The sequence below is a fragment of the Etheostoma spectabile genome, chromosome 12, assembly GCF_008692095.1.
Source record: "Etheostoma spectabile isolate EspeVRDwgs_2016 chromosome 12, UIUC_Espe_1.0, whole genome shotgun sequence".
Lineage (NCBI taxonomy): Eukaryota > Metazoa > Chordata > Actinopteri > Perciformes > Percidae > Etheostoma > Etheostoma spectabile.
Window position 1 is genome coordinate 14,560,352 of NC_045744.1, and position 11,887 is coordinate 14,572,238.

Genomic DNA, 11,887 nt, shown 5'->3' on the forward strand with positions numbered 1-11,887 from the left:
TAAGTCATGTAGTGGTTAGGGTAAAGGTTAGGGTATGGATGGGGTATTTATGCAAGTCGCTAAAAAATATTCTCTACAAAACACCGCAGTAGATGTGGAAAATAAACATTATGGCAAATAGATTTTAACACATTAAGTGTACATGTTTCTATACTAACTTGGAAGGAGAAGGAGAAGCAGACCAGTAGTGTGTGTGTGTGTGTGTGTGGTGTTGTGTGGTGTGTGTGTGTGTGTGTGTGTGTGTGTGTGTGTGTGTGTGTGTGTGTGTGTGCATGTGTGTGTAGCATTGTAACTACTTTTCAACCTTCCTCAAACCCCGAGCCGCCGGAGGATTACGCTCTAAAATCCTCAGTCATTGTTTTTGATGTGGTATCTCAGAAAGAGAGACTCAGCCTCAGATGTTGTGGGACCAGGACCTTTCACCACTATACATCCCAGCAAAGCCCCACTGTGAGTGAAACAAAGAGTGTCTGTGTGTGTGTGTGTGCACGTCCAAAACAAATCACAAAAACAAAAAAAGGATTCAAGGAGGCACCAAATGAATGACGTCTTTTTGTTTTTGCTTTTCAATAGACAGACAGATGGTCTAACTGAACTTGAAGCCTGCTGGACATTCGTTATTTTGAAATGGTGCTGTATGCTGAAAAGGGAGCTTTGAGGTAACCTGGTGGAGATCAATCACAGGTCACAGAGCCGCCAAAAAGTAAAGCTTGTAGCCTGTAGTAATAATAATACTGAACAAGGAGCAAGAAATTGGTTAAATTTCTTGTATATATTTAGAGTTTTCCCACTTCCATTCGGGAATACTTCCTTTCATGTTTATGCTTCTTCTACACTACATTTCAGAAGAAAATATTATACTTTTTATTCCACAACATTTATCGTATTGCAATAGTGGTTGCTAACCATTTTGGATTGCAATTCCTTATAAAAAAGCAGTTTCTGGTTGGGGCCCCATGTTACATTTCAGATGTCTGAGTTGTTCCACCAAAGAGACATTTACTCCTTGAAAAAGGAAAACTCTACTACTGATTTCCACAATTCATAAAGTAAAATCATGAATGTATTCTGCCATATTTCTCAGCATCTCTTGTTTAGCTGGTTTCATCTTTCTGAAAATGTTTTCCTTGCTGGACATTTTGTTTCTGATTCAGCGCCAGCCTGGGTGACCGTCTTGCTGGTTTAGTTCAGGGTTCGAACGGCCGTCACACTCTTCAGCACAATTGGACAGTCTGTTTAATCATATAATAGTGTATGTCAGGGGGGGATAAAATCCAACAAAAAACAACAACTTGACACCCAGCCTCTGCCACGCTGTTTCCGCAGCTTGAACATGTTGGTAGCTTCCAGCGCCGTGGTCTGAGGGCCTCAACAGGAATTCTTAGAAAGAGGACAGGCTTTTTTCCTTCACATGAATAATGATTTAACAGAAAGTGAGTGAAAGTGAGGGCCCTCCAGGCAAACCTTTCACTCAATATGAAGTCTCCTCTGGGCTCATGGTGGATCTTGGGGCTTTTTGTATCGTTGGCATGACAACCTCCAAAACCAATGCTCATTGTGTCACTCATTGTTTGAGGCCTTCGTTCAGAGCTGCAGGGTTGTAAAATTTGGCTTGAATGTTTGACAGACTGCACGCTGAACAAGGCAGCGCGGAGCGTCCCAAAGATTAATTCTGTCAGCATGACACATGGAGAATGATCAGTTTAGTAAAATTGATGATCTATGTCAGCTTGTATTGCACATGCTGTTATTTAACTGTCTGGACAGCAGGTCACTTTATTTTTAAATAGTTTTGACAGTGAACAAAGAATGCATTCCCTATTCAGAGAAGATTAATGTGTTCTTGATATTTTGGTTTGAGTTTTTTAGTATGAACAGCATTTATATAGGGCTTTTCTAGTCTTAACGAGTACTCAAAATGTTCAACCATTCACACACACATTCATACACTGGACATGTGGACTACAGGGGCCAAGGATAGAAGCGGATTGGTAGACAAACTTCATAAAAAAGGATTTACAAGTTTTTACCACTGGTTGATTAATGGTTAAAATATTTATTGATGTTTATAGCTCAGTAATAAGCCAGTGATAATAATAACTTTTGGGTTGCTAAGTGGTGAAAATCAATTTGACTGGTGTCAATTTTCACAACCTGGCAATCCCAAACCCCTATTTAGATATTACTGATCTACAAAGCATTAATAAATTATCTATTAACATTAAAAAAGCTAGGGGCCCAGATATCTCAATTGGTAGAGCAGGCGCCCATAGGTTTACTCCTCAATGCAACGGGCCTGGTGGCCCTTTGCTGCATGTTATTCTCTCTTTCACTCCCCTTTCATGTCTTTATCTGTCCTGTTAAGTAAAGGCCTAAAATGCCCAAAAAAATAATCTTAAAAAAAAAAAACATTAAAAAAGCTGTTACAGCTGTTATCAACTTACCTTAATACCTTAGAAAGTACAGCACTTTAAAGTACTAAACTTTGGCCAAACCAAATTAAATTATACAGTTTATAAATATGAAAGTAAAAATTTAAAGGTGCACCAAGGAAACGTGTTAGGGGCTTGGGTATGGGTGCTTGAGTACTTTAGTGTGAACTATGGCACTAAAAAAAGCAAAAGAAAGGATTAAGGGGGTACAGGTTAAGGGGTGAAACGGTAGTTAACCTGAGACACTTTCTGACGATGTAGAGGGGTCCTCAACAATGTGCCCACCTTCTCACCGTGGAATCCCATCTCAAAGACACTATATCCAAGTAGCTCTTGCAATTTCTGCTTGTAGCAAAGCATCTTTGATGTTTATCTTACCTATCAAATTAGTTATTAAAGAGGAGTTTTTTTCAGCCTGGTTCTTATTTTCTCATGTTTTTGTGTCAAAGACTAAGGTCAGACTGCAGGCCTTAATGCTCAATTGCAATTTATTGCTAGATCCAAATGTTTTGACTGGGTGTTAACATTTTTTTTTTTTTAAATGTAGCCCGCATCAGACTCAAGTATGAACTGGGCAGTGGACACGGCCTGAAAGTGACCTGCATGTGCAACAGACACAGCACCCTGTTTAAATGCTTATCAAAATAAACCCATGGACGTATCAAGAGAACCAAGGAGATGTAATTATTATGTTGTGCTACTACCTACTGTACCGCTAGCCACTAGCTAATAGCCGGCAGTTTGGGAAAGAGTTGTCAATAATGTTCCCGTGGGTCTGCTATGTGTTTGTTATGCACGTTCATTATGCCTAGCTAATAGCTCTGGATCAGTCTATTAGTGCATGTTATAACATTTAAAACATAATGCTTTAAATAAAGACTATTTAAGTGTTCAAGTTTAAGTTGATGTAGCCTACCTCAAAAAACTATTTTCACTGATACACAGACTTGTTTACCGCTAGCGCAGAATTGTGACTATGGTCGCTCGAGAGTGTTGAATTCCGATCTGACTGACGTTTTTTTTTTCTTCTTTTTTTTTTAAAATCTGACCTGTTAACGATATGGACCACAAATGAAAGTGAAAAAGATTGGATGCCATGTGACATGGGCTGTCACTGCCATGTGACATGGACTGTCACAAAAAAATCTTTGCCTGCAGTCTGAACTGTTGAATTGTTGTTTCCATTAGTCACTTAGGCTACCTAAGTGACTAATGGAAACAACAATCTTTGAAATTGGTCCAGTAGCACCAGGAGCAGTGAAAGAAGCTGAAATTACTATAGGCCATTGCGAACCTTCAATTTACATCCACAAAAAGTGCAACATTATGGAAAAGATCCCTTCAGAGGACGGAAACGGCCATCGCCAAACCCACCATACTCCATGTAATTTTATCATCGTAAAACATACTTCATTCAAAATCGAAAGAAACAAAATAAAACCATCAAAAGCTGTCTTGGTTTGTCTTTCCACTGTTCCAACAATCACCATTCTGGTTTGCTCTGAAGAAACCCTTAATTCAATTCAACTATTTACATACATAATATGCTGGCTCTGTACACTTTTCTCAGCTGCAGTTTACAGTGGGGCTCGAAGGTTTGGGCAACCCAGATAAAAATTTGTATTAGTGTACAGAAAGAAGTCAAGAAAAGATGGAAAAATCTCTAAAAGGCATCAAATAACAAATTAGACATTCATATAATATGTCACAAAAAGTTAGATTTTATTTCCATCATTTACACTGTAAAAATAACAGAAAACAAAAAAATGGCGTCTGCAAAAGTTTGGGAACCCTGCAGAGTTTATAGCATGCACCGCCCCCTTTGGAAAGCTGAGACCTGACAGTATCATGGATTGTTCTCACTCATCGCCTGGAAAGACCAGGTGATGTCAATCTTAAGGTTTTAAATGCCCAGACTCATCTGACCTTGCCCCAACAATCAGCACCATGGCTTCTTCTAAGCAGTTGTCTAGAAAACTGAAACTGAAAACAGTTGACGCTCACAAAGCAGGAGAAGGCTATAAGAAGATAGCAAAGGGTTTTCAGATGCCAATATCTTCTGTTTGGATTGTAATTAACAAATGGCAGTCATCAGGAACAGTGGAAGTTAAAGCAAGATCTGGAAGATCAAGAAAAATATGAGACAGAACAGCTCGCAGGATTGTGAGAAAAGCAAGTCCAAACCCAAGTTTGACTGCACGATCCATCCAGAAAGACCTGGCAGACACTGGAGTTGGTACACCATTCCACTCTAAAGAGAAACTTGTACAAATATGGTCTTCGTGGAAGAGTCATCAAACGAAAACCTCTTCTACGTCCTCACAACAAAAATCTGCGTTTGAAGTTTGCAAATGAACATATAGACAAGCCTGATGCATTGTGGAAACAAGTTCTGTGGGCCAATGAGATTAAAATGGAACTTTTTGGCAAAAGTACGTTTGGAGAAGAAAGGGCACAGAATTTAATGAAAAGAACCTCTGTCCAACTGTCAAGCGTGGGGGGGCATCAATTATGCTTTGGGGTTGTATTGCAGCCAGTGGCACGGGGAACAATTCATGAGTTGAAGGAAAAATAGATTCAATAAAATTTCAGCAAATTTTGGACGCTAAATTGAAAAAGCTGAAGTTAAAGAGAGGATGGCTTCTACAAATGGATAATGATCCTAAACACACCTCAAAATCCACGGTGGATTACATCAAGAGGCGTAAACTGAAGGTTTTGTCATGGCCTTCACAATCTGATGACCTCAACATAATTGAAAATCTATGGATAGACCTTAAAAGAGCAGTGTGTGACAGACAGCCCAGAAATCTCAAAGAACTGGAAGACTTTTGGAAGGAAGAATGGGCGAAGATACCTTAAACAAGAATTGAAAGATTCTTGGCTGGCTACAAGAAGCGTTTCCAAGCTGTGATACTTGCCAAAGGGGGCAGTACCAGGTACTAACTCTGCAAGGTGCCCAAACTTTGGCAGACGCCTTTTTTTTTTATTATTCTGTTATTTTGAAAGTGTAAATGATGGAAATAAAATCTAACTTTTTGTGACATAATATACAAATGTCTAATCTGTCATTTGATGCCTTTTGGAGATTTTTCCATCTTTTCTTGACTTCTTTATGCACATTAATACACATTTTTCTTGGGTGCCCAAACCTTTGAGCCCCACTGTAGGTGGAGGGTGAATTTCTACATATAAATTGGGTTTCTGGTGCTTTTAAACCAAAAAAGAAATGTGCAAAAAACGACATCTGTCTACCTCTAAACTGACTGCAGATCCCCAGTGTTCAGATTTAATTTTCAGCTGAGTCCTCAGACAGCAGCTGAAAACAAAAAAGGCAAAAAAGAAAATGTTTAGTCAAACACACAAAGATTTTGGAACACGAGGGGAAACAGCTCTAAAGCAATCTGACAGAGATGTCTTGACAGCCAACGCTGCATTATTCATTGCATTTGCTCTTTTTTTCTCTTTTTCAATCACAGTCAAATGTCAGAGCAAATATTCTAAACCATCATCTAAAGAGGTGGTTTAATACTTTGGGACATCAGACAGACAGTTCAACTCAGTATACTTAAAAAACCCTGGACTAGCTGTCCTCCATGTTTTAGCCGGAAAAATGATTCTGTAAGAGGTTTTCCCACCATTTGCAATGAAACTTGCAACAAACATCCTGCAGTTTTAATTTATTCATGGATCAGCATTTTTTCTGTTGGCTCCACCTGACTCAAAGCAGTAAAGATGATGACCCATTGGAAAGTTTTCACAGGTCTGGCCCCAATTTATAAGAATATGCTTCATTGTTTTTTTTAGATAACTGGTGTGTCCTGTCAAAGACCCAATGATCACTTTGGGTCAGCAGATATCTTTACTGAATGTCCTGACCATCATCCTGTAGCTTACTTTACTACTTTAGAAGAAACTGGGGTGAGGTCAGACATAAATCACAAATGTAATCCTAGTTTCATGCCATTTGCAATGATGAATGGTAGTGTGATGCGTTTTCGATTTAGGAATTTTGCATTTATCCTTTATTCAAACACTTGTTAGAGAATAACGTTGAGGAGAGGGACTAACCAAACAGCAACATAAAATATTTGTTGTTGCTCTTTTGTAGTCAGATTAAGAAGTATAAAAAAGATAAACTACTACTAAACTATTGTGGGTTTATATCTCAGCAGTGATTCAAGCTTTCTGCAACTCAGTCATTATTACGGTGTCCAAGAGAGCTCAAAACGCTGCTTTACTTAAGGAAGAAAAAGCACATAAAGGGAACATCTTTACCAATGTGACACCACATTTTTTTCAAAAACGCTGCAAATAATTGAACAAATTAAGAAACACATTCGCTAATTTGACCGCGAATGCACAACAGCATTACATGCTCTGCAAATACAGTAATGTTGCTAAGTCAGTTTGAAGTTACAACACAAGGGTGGGGACACCCTTGTAAGTGTTTGCAGTGCGCCAAGGGCCACTGTAAATTTCACATTTGTGATTCTAAACACGAGGTATCTGGTAAATCTTTTCCTCCTCTCCCACACAAGTTATATGAAGCTATAATCAGGCAACCAAGGTCAAAGGAGCACAACCAGGCAGGAAGGCAGAGAGGTACTAAACAACAACTAAACACAAAGAGCAATGGAAAGCGATTGCCAGGATGTCAAAACAGACAATCTGGAAGTGGTAGCCTATATTAAACCCAGCGGGTCGCCGGCGATTTCCTTCATTTTACGGAAATCACGAGCACAAAGTATGATTCATAATGGTAATGTAAGTGCTTAAGCCAATAAACAAAAAAGATGAGAAATCATGACAATTCCCTACCTGGGAGCTGGTCCTAAACGCTCCTGGCTAATTTATGTTCCTCTAGTCCATTAGTCTCCACCAATCAAAACAATCAAAAGGGTTTCTAATAAAAATGTATCCAAGTTTTGAATATTGTCATGTAAAATCCATTGCTAAGTGTATGTTAACTGCCTGCTAACTTCTTCCCAAAACTTAATAAAATTAATTTTCTTCTCTTCCTGTAACATGTTGCTAGGTATGCTTGTTCTCTGTAGGTTGCTGGCTACACAATAAAAGAATCCCCACCTTTACCTGTTTAGTTTTCATCCCGGGACATCTCCTGACTTAAAGCAAACGCTCCCAGCATGGAAGGCCAATGGGGTTATGTCTCTGCGCAGGCGGGATTGCTGCTGAACATCACATGGGAGCCTGCCTAAAGGAATGCATGACAAAGTTCAGTCCCTCCTTGTCAGAGCCAGCAGTCATGTGACTGTATCTTGTGAGTAAAAAGATGATGAACATTTGAATGAATGTAAAAAGGTGTTCTCTAAGTCATCTAAATGCTTCAGTATGTTTTTTTCCCCACTGTCTCATAAGTGAATAAACACATCTGGCACAATTTGGTCACTTGGAGCGCTTTTTAAAGAGGCTCAGGAACACCCGTGACATCACATACAGAAAACTAAGGTTAGGCCTAAAGGTTTGAAACTTCATACAGGTGTTGTTCGCAATGTTGGTGGCCAGGTTGGCTCAGTGGTAGAGCAGGCGCACATGTACCTTTGAGGTTTATGCCTTGACGCAGAGATCCAGGGCTTGAATCCAACCTGTATGTCTATCCCCTTTCTCCACTAACTGTCCTGTCAAAAATTAAAGGTGGAAAAGCCCAAACAATAATCTTAAAAACAAAGTTGGCCATGTGTGGTGTTTTTGCAGTGTGGCAAAAAGCATGTCTTAGTTATTGTTGTTAAAATATTAATGATAGACAAGGAAAAAAAATAGTTTTGAACCATGTTTAAACAGATTTAGTTAAGGTTGTGTTTCAATCAAATGACAAACAAGCACATTTTTAGAAACTAGAGGAACTTAGGTTTCAAATGCAGACTTATACACACATTTTGGTCTTGCAGGTCTTCTGTTATATGGTTTCCCATTTGGGTTAGGCAAATAGGCAAAAATCAAACGAAGAGAGGTAGATTTTAACAGAATATATGTTTGGGGAGCTGATAAGGGGATTGGGAACAGGTGTGCAGGTGGGGGTGGAGATGGTAATGAGGAACAGAGGGGAGGAGGGGAGGAGGACATACTGAGAACTAAAATTGGTAATCGGCACCCAAAAATAACGACATTAACGTGACCTGTACACAAATCAATAGATTAAATAACGGGACCATTGCACAAAACTGACATGAGACTGGGTGTTGACTTGGTGTTATTTGGTTAGTGTAATTTAAAGTAACATTGTTCAAAACTTCATTAGTCTGGATCAACCAAGGGCGTAACTTTGGGTTCAACATTGGGGGTGGGGGGGGGGGGGCGGATGAGATCTTCACTTTTGAGCAAAATAAAAAATTTCACTGTCAAACACTTCTGCATTGTTGTAAATTTTCCTACAATCTTTGCTTTTCTGAATCAAATTATGTTGCAAATGTAGTTATTTATGTAAATTAAATTTACAGTTTTTGGGGGGTTTCACTGGCCAATTTTGATCATCCCCCCTGTAAATTAAACAAAATCACAAATTTCCGGGTGAGCCCAACTTCCCCTGCCCCTCCCCTATGCTATCTAAAAAAAGAACTATTTAAAAAACATTTAAAAGACCTCAAATGTTGCATTGGGGTGCAGTCCCGCATTACAATTACAATGGGCAAATTTTGATTCTTAGGGGTCAATCCCACAGTGTTTTATAAAAATTTAGTTTTAGAATAGATTTGGAAAAAAATTTCTTTTTTAAAAAATTTTCCTTTTCAGTACCCGGATATTAATGAACCCCAGACACACCCGCAAAGTTTTTAAACACTCTTTATTGTACACTTTGGGTTTTGACATAATAAAGTCCCCGCCCTATTTTCTTTTTTTTTTTTTTTTTTTTTAAAAAATTTTTTTGCCCCCCCCCCCAAGGGGGAAAGCAAAAAGCTGCCTCCCCAAAGGCTTTGGTTCATAAACACCAAGGGATCCCACCTATAAAAAAAATTTAAAATCTTAAAAAGTCACCATTAAATTAAAGGGGTTTTAAGACTTGCCCTTCTCCATTGGCTTCCAAAACCCCCGTACTTCATGGATTTTATTTCCCAAAGGTCACTCCTTTTGTGCGCCCCCACTCAAACTTTAAAAGTGGAGTCCAGTGTTAGAAGTGCTGTTAAAAAATTTAAAATTTTTCGGGGAGTGGTGGGTTTTCCACTCCGGAAAAATGAAAAAGCAGAGCTCTTTTCTACTTCCTTCTTCTGACCTGCTTGGTGCCATCAGCAGCTCCCAGAGTGCAGCTGGGCCGCATTAATTATTCATCGTTATATCTCTGTGAAAGGTATACAGAGGCCTTCAGCTCTCTGCCTCTTTATCACTCTCTATTTCCAGCTCTCCACTACAACCCCCTTCCCCTCCCTCAGTGCCAGTAAAAAGCTTTGAGTTCTCCAGTAAAAGCCAACAATTTTAAATTTACAGATTTAATTCTTGTGCTGTATTTCCTGCTCAGACATGACGTGATATTTGTCTCTATTAGCTGACAGCAATATCACACTCTAGAGGCTGCTGCACCTTAAACATAAATGTGTTTTAGACATTTTATTTTTATTAAAGTTTTATTATTATTAATTCAGTTAAATTACTTCCATTTACCTAGTAGTATCTACCCATGTAGAAAGTTTTTTGCTTATTTGTCCAGGTACAGAGATCCGTCGTTTAGACTGAGTTGACAAATACATGGGCCTTTTATTTTAGTCTAAAGCTGACTTCTTAACATTTTACATGAACCCTATTTTCTAATCACTTCCTACAAGTTGTTTCAATCTAAAATCTATTCTGCATTCTTGACTGTACCGACTTCTTGCTTTGAAGGATGAGTCGCTGTCAAATACAGCCCTGCAGATACAATGGACTTTTTAAATGAAAAGTTTGAACACACCGGTTACATTTAAATTATGACATTTACTGAAAAGAGATGAATGAAAATGATCTGTAGCCATGATTTTCCCATGTAGTTGTAAAGCGCAAAAATATTAAGTTTAAAAATCATCAGGTCATGGAGAGACCTTAATCATATGAGTCATTCGGGGAAGACATTTTTTAATGTCCAAACAAGATTGAATTTAACTTTAATCATGTAGGCCTGTTGACAGAAGACACTTGTCTCAAGTGGGAAAAGCACAGGTGTAATATAATAATAAAATTAAAGATGGCTGAATCCCATTTGCTTTGGTTTCAGGTTCCTGGTAATGTGCATGCTTGCTCACTTTGAGACTGTCATGACATTAGAATAGAACAGGGCCATTGTTAATGTTTTTAGTAACACCTGAGATTTTCCTGCTCCAAAATGCCAGCAGTAACCATTTTAGCAGAAGTTTTATATGCACATAAATCAAAATGTTGTCATATAGAATGTATTGCATAAAATAGCAACTAAGGGCATGTTTAAATAAACTAGTCTAGATTTATTTTAATGGTCTTTACCTTGCGTGACAAGATGAATTCCCCGAGTAAGGTGGCACATGTGTGACCGTGATGCAACAGGATTTGACGTCTGGGAGGACACAATCTACTTATTCACATTCACTGTGTGTATGTGTGTTTCTGTCCCCCCTGACCCACTGTAATCCTGTGGTCTGCCTGCACTGTAATCCACACACACACACACACACACACACACACACACCACACACACACACACACACAACACACCACACACACACACACACACACACACACACACAACACACACACAACAACAACACAATCCAGCATCAGTCTCTGGGAAGAACACAAACTCAGGTCTACGGAAAAAGCACATAACATATCATGAGCTGCATCCAACCTTAATCATAGAAAGATACATATAAGACATGACCAACAACCACACAAAGACACAAAAACACACCCACCCACAAACACACACACAGGAGTAGGAGGTCTTGGAAATACACATTCATGTTTATTACCATTTAGTATTAACATAAGACAATAGATCATTAGACTTTTTTGACATAGACTTTTCATTTAAAACGTTCATATTTTTTTCACAATCCCCTTTTCTTGTCAAAAAAAAAAGTAATTCATATCCAATAGTAACAACTGTACAAAGACAGCCTGGTACGAACAATAATTCACTTAGAAATTCATCTTATTTAAGTCAATGCAAATCATGAGACAACAAAAACAACAGCTCAAGAGTTTCCATCACAACAATTTTTTCTTTTCCCTCCACAGCATAGCTGAGTGATTACGAACGACTAGAGCTCGTATGTACTGTACATGCACTAAAGTGCTAGTGTTCAAAAGGCATGCAAATATTTGACTGATATTTGTACATTTGCCTTCTAAATATGCATAAGGTTATTCAGTTTGTTGTCACCCTTCTTCTACATGTTCACAGAGCCAAACCTTCATCCCCACCTAAAAATAAATACATTAGCATCAGAAATGACATCATGTGTCTCTGCTTCAGACCCGATGAAGCAGAAGTA